The sequence below is a fragment of the Anguilla rostrata genome, chromosome 1 (genome assembly GCF_018555375.3).
Source record: "Anguilla rostrata isolate EN2019 chromosome 1, ASM1855537v3, whole genome shotgun sequence".
Lineage (NCBI taxonomy): Eukaryota > Metazoa > Chordata > Actinopteri > Anguilliformes > Anguillidae > Anguilla > Anguilla rostrata.
This window is the reverse complement of record NC_057933.1, coordinates 67,427,111-67,432,162: the sequence shown is the minus strand read 5'-3', so window position 1 is coordinate 67,432,162 and position 5,052 is coordinate 67,427,111. Positions and strand designations below refer to the sequence as shown.

The window sequence follows — 5,052 nt, the reverse complement described above, 5'->3', positions numbered from 1 at the left end:
CATGTTTCATGAATCCCATGTTGGCTTTTCGTAGGAACTTCTCTTGAGAAAAAAAGTAAGAATCTAAAAAAAAGGTTTTGTGAATGAGGCCCATTGAAACCATGCCTTTGGAACACTTCAATGGTGTTATTTTACTTTATAGGGACCAATGTAATGCAGAGCCTTTATATATAAGAAAAGTACTGGTTGCGGTGCCCATGCCTACATGTGAATATATGAAAGTGCTGGGATTGGTCCAGGCCACTACTTGATTGAGACTGGAACTGGAAATGTTACAAGGTGATTGGGGAGTGTGTGTAGACATGTAGACATGGGAATTGAGTAACTTCTGTGCTGCCAGAGCACAGTGCAGTCACAGCTGTACAGGATTAGAATTAGTGGAGGGGGTTGAGTATAAGGAGGGAAAATGGGCTCAGCTGGGGACTGAGGTGTGATTTCCTCCTGTTGTGAATGTGGGTTTCTGTTGTGGCTGTCTATGAGTTGCTTTTGTGTGCATCCTTTCTTTCTTTTATTTTTTTTCATTGGAGCGAATATTTGCGTGGGATTAGGGGGGGAAACAATACGACCACTTGCCTGGCAAAGATCCAGCGGTGGATGGGGGGGAGGGCTGGGACCTGGAAAGCGAGCGAGAGGTTGTGAGCGGTGGCGGAACCTTGGGCCTTGTCTTTGATGCAACAGAACAAGATTCCTGGTGATGTAAGGAACGTACTTATTGTGAAACATCGTGGGATGCATGTATCTGTCCCTGGGGGGTAGTGGGGTGAAATGGGGTGGAAGCAGGGCTGCTGTTGTATTGATCTGTTTGCCTTCTCTTGCCACTTTTATTGTTTAGCAGCAGATTGAGCAAGGACCAGTGATTACAGGTGTGTTGGAAGTTGGAGAGTTTTTGGGACTGGACTGTAGGCTGCTATGACTGACAGTGACAAGTTGGGAGCAAATTTGCCTGGTGTTTCATTAACTGATTGTGGGGACTTGGTCACTTTCTTTTTTTAAGGCTGTAGAGAGGCCTGGTGTGGTGGTGCGGGCCCAACTACTTTTTTTTGTCTTTCTGTGGTGTGGGTGTGTGAGTGGAAGCCTCCTCTGGCTGTTCTCCTTCCCAGGCAGTCAGCAGGGTTTCTTCCCACTGCAGCGCAGGGGAGCTGGAGGGAGTGTGGAGTGACATAGGTTGTGTGCAGGAGTGGCAGAATATTTACGGATGGGTTGTCATTTCATTTCTGTCAATTCTGGAATTTTTTTTTCTCTAAGCCTTGTCTGGTGTTCTGTGGCAGGTGGGTTGCTGCTGAGGTGGGTGGAGGGTCTTGTGATGGGGGGCTGAGTCTCTGATTCCTGATAAAAGTATACCAAGTTTAAGCTGCAAAACATACATAACTATGATTAATATTTGTTTTAATACAGTTCGATGGATAAGCGGTCATTCTCTGGTTTGGTCCATACAAACTGACATTCAAAGACTTTGATAAATCCTGCATTGTTTGTGGAAAGGCATTTACGAATGATTTACAACTTAATTTGTTTGGCTCTTTTTTGATAAATGAAGGCTAATGGTCGTAGGCTCATTGTAAAATGACTTGCTATCACTACCGAAGCACACATAATTAATGCCAGGTAATGTTGTTCTAAGTTCTACTATTTTAATACTCATTTTTCTGCAAATGTCCATCTTGCAGTTACATGTATGGCGAAACATAACTATCTAGACTTAGCAGCCTTTAAATAAATGCCTTACAGTTTAACATTTGGAAATGCACTGCCTAGGCTACACTTTACAGCTAGACTATATACCACAAAGTGAGTACTTTGTGTCTTAAAAACAATGTAATGTTGGCTTCATCACTTGTCCCGTCAGCTAGTGTGATGTAAGTCAGAGCTAACCAGACAGATAACACAACATTATTGTTAGAATTTATTGCCTCTTAATTTTTGCTATAGGCCTAACAAGTCATTAGCCAGCTTAAACCTTCAAAAAAAAGAAACTGGACTTCAAACTAAATGACATTTTTGGCCTTGCAGCAATGGGGGCAGCTCTAATAAGTTTGTCATAAGTTCGGCCTAACGAGGTAATGACATCGTTAGGCCAAACTTTGGTCCAGTGAGTGTGACAGCTCAAATAGTTTAACTGTAAGGGGAGAGGGATGGAGATATGAGTGCTTCAGGTCTGCTTCGAGTTCCACAAGCAGGAAACGGGTTCGACACCCATGCTAGTAAGATCTCCAGGCAGGCCTTGGTGAGCAAATAACGGCTTAAAGAAGCTGGGTGGCTGCCAAGAAAGCCCTTTATGGACTCTGAGTGCCAGCGCATTAAAGATTACTTGCATGCTTTGGGAGTCAGTCTGCCTAAATGAATTCTCAATGGCGGGCTTAGCAGGGGGCCAGCGATAGCTTCTACTGAGATTTATTTATCTATTTATTTTTTATAGAAGTTGTTGTCCTTCAGTCAGTGTGAACTGATGGCATGTTTATGATATAGTTTATTTTTATGGCAAAGACTAGGGATATGGGAATTGAGGTTTTACTTTTGTTTCTAATCAATCTGAAATGTTTGCAATGAGGGTCATATAGTCTCCTTAGTGGGCTATAAAATGTTAAGACAAACAAGAGAATTAGCACTAAAAAAGGGTGGATTGCATTATTATTTCTTTAAAAATGGAGGCAGCTACTAATTAACTACCTGATGTAAACTGCATTAGCTGGAAAGCTAGCTATCTGAAACAGTGCCTTCGTGTCAGAGCTTAATTTAGCACAGTTCATGTTCTTGGGCTGATATGAGTTTCTACTCTTCAAGAGCTTCGCAGGTATCCTTTTTCAGAAAGCTGTCATACTGTCACACTTAAAATAATCTGTGCAGAGCTACAGCATGGCCAGCTGTCATAATTCCCTATCACTCAATTATCTGTCCCCTATAATGAATAGTCTCAGAGTACTGTAGGTATGTCTATAGTTTCTCCCATAGCTGAACCGAATACAACAGACAGCCGTGACGATTGAAATGGAATATGGGTTTGCTGAGCAAAATTTTTCATATTCCTGGGTACTGTATGTTTGTGTGTAATAATGATTTCATTTTGCCCAGTTTTTAAAATTTCCATTTTCAGAAGACATGAGGCCAGCATGCAGTGTATCCAGCCAGTTGCTGCTGCTTTTCACTATTCAGTTGACCATCTGATGTCCACACTGACTGCGTCTGAGAAGCAGGATCGACCAGAATTTCTACTATGTGATGAAACGGGCACAGTATCACTGACTAAAATCCTCCCACCCTGGATTATGCTGCAGCCAATAGCGAGTGTCCCTGTAGTGTCTCTAGCTATACTCTGGATTTGATGCCGGTTTCTGGACTTGATACCAGACAATGAGCCTCGTCCACTCACCAAAACTGTGTGTCAATGGAATGAGCCAGTAAACCTGATATGCATTGTAATTTGTATGTAGTGGTGTGTGGTCCCATTTGCTGAGTTCAAAGTTGAGGCGTCAGGCATTCAATAACAGGGACAGTGCTAGTACTGAAGAGAGATGTAACAAAGCTCAAAAACACTGCCAGCAGTCCTATTGTGGTGCATGGTAAATCAATTGCTAAAGACAGGATGCATTGTGAAGCAAACATTCCTCATGCCCAAAAACGGACTCTGCTCATGATCATAAGCTAGTCTTATAAAAGTGTGAGCACAAACGCCTCAGGAAGCAAATAATGCATAATGCATTTTCAATCCAACATTAATAAATGTTAATAAATCATGGAAAAGTTACAAAAGAGAAAGGGTTAGAAAATATTATTGTGCTGTCGTGCCAAATACTCTGCAAAGATTTCTGACAGGATTTCCAAGAATTGTTTGTCTCAGGCTTAACAAGGTAAATATCCTTGGTTATAAATTATGCAAGCTTTCCTGCAGAAACCATTTTCTAGCAAATGTGCCATTTGATTCAATCTGACTGTAATGCTACGTTTTGTGTCATTAGTACCGGTCAAGACAGAATTGCTTAAATCACCCGACTAAAGAATAAGGATGTCTTTTTTTAATGCTCTATGTGCCTCGAACAATGTAGACACATTAATCAAAAAGTCACTTAATATTTAAAAAGGACAAAAGTCCTCAACTACAGTGCCTAATGAGCCTAGAACATTGAAAAAGATTGGGCTGGGCTTTCATGAAATAATGGTATCAACTGCAGAGCACAACTAATCTCACAGGCATTTCGAGCAGTTGAGTGAGCAAAATGTAGCTGTTGGCGACCTGGGGGTGAAAATCAGACACTAAAATGGGATAGCTGCCTGGTGCAGTATTTGAAATACAAAAACCTCATAAATATAAAAAAGTCATAAATATAATCACAATGGATGCAAGTGCGATTTACATAGATATTATTAATCTGTTTGTTCCAGTTTCTCTAGTGCAGGGATATTTGCTGATGACATGAAATAATTTGCATCTGACAAGTACTAGCTATATTCAAATTTGGATGGAAAAATATTTTCTAATGCACATGGAAGATAGAGTTACCAGATATTTAGGTATTTATACTATATGGTGACTGATGTATGATTTTTGATTTTCTAATGTTGACTACCACTTCAAGTCCTACTCAAATTCAGTGCTATTATTTACCTGGTTTAATTTAAAGTGATTGAGTTTTTATCTGTATTAGTGCTTGAAATTAAACTGTAAAATTATACCATGCCTATATATGGTAATATTGATCCTTTAAGAACAATGTGTTTCATGGATATGCATATAACTGACAGCTAGAAGTTCTGATTATTAGAAATGATTGTACAAGTGGTTTAACTGAAATATAAAATATATTATTGTGACGGCTAGATAAGTTTATTTTGACCATATTTATTCCTTTATTGATAATTGCATGCACATAAAACTCTTTGTTTACACTTCATTTATGTGCAACTGTTAGTGCTATCATGAGATCAGTGTTTAATTTCTTCCGTATTACTGGCGGTTTATAACTAATACAGCTCTTAACAACACGCCTATGTACAATAATTTATTGCACATTAATAGCCTACTCCTTCTGCCAGTATGTTGAAAACGTAAAGCGTGAT

General features: G+C 39.9%; 1 long non-coding RNA gene across 1 annotated transcript; it reads left to right on the top strand.

Annotated features, from left to right (window-relative positions):
* Positions 1 to 427: 427 nt before the first annotated feature.
* On the top strand, positions 428 to 3,417 carry LOC135242004 (uncharacterized). The gene is made up of 2 exons (XR_010326193.1): positions 428 to 696; positions 3,092 to 3,417. It is a non-coding gene; the product is annotated as an uncharacterized LOC135242004 (long non-coding RNA).
* The last annotated feature ends 1,635 nt before the right edge of the window (positions 3,418 to 5,052 follow it).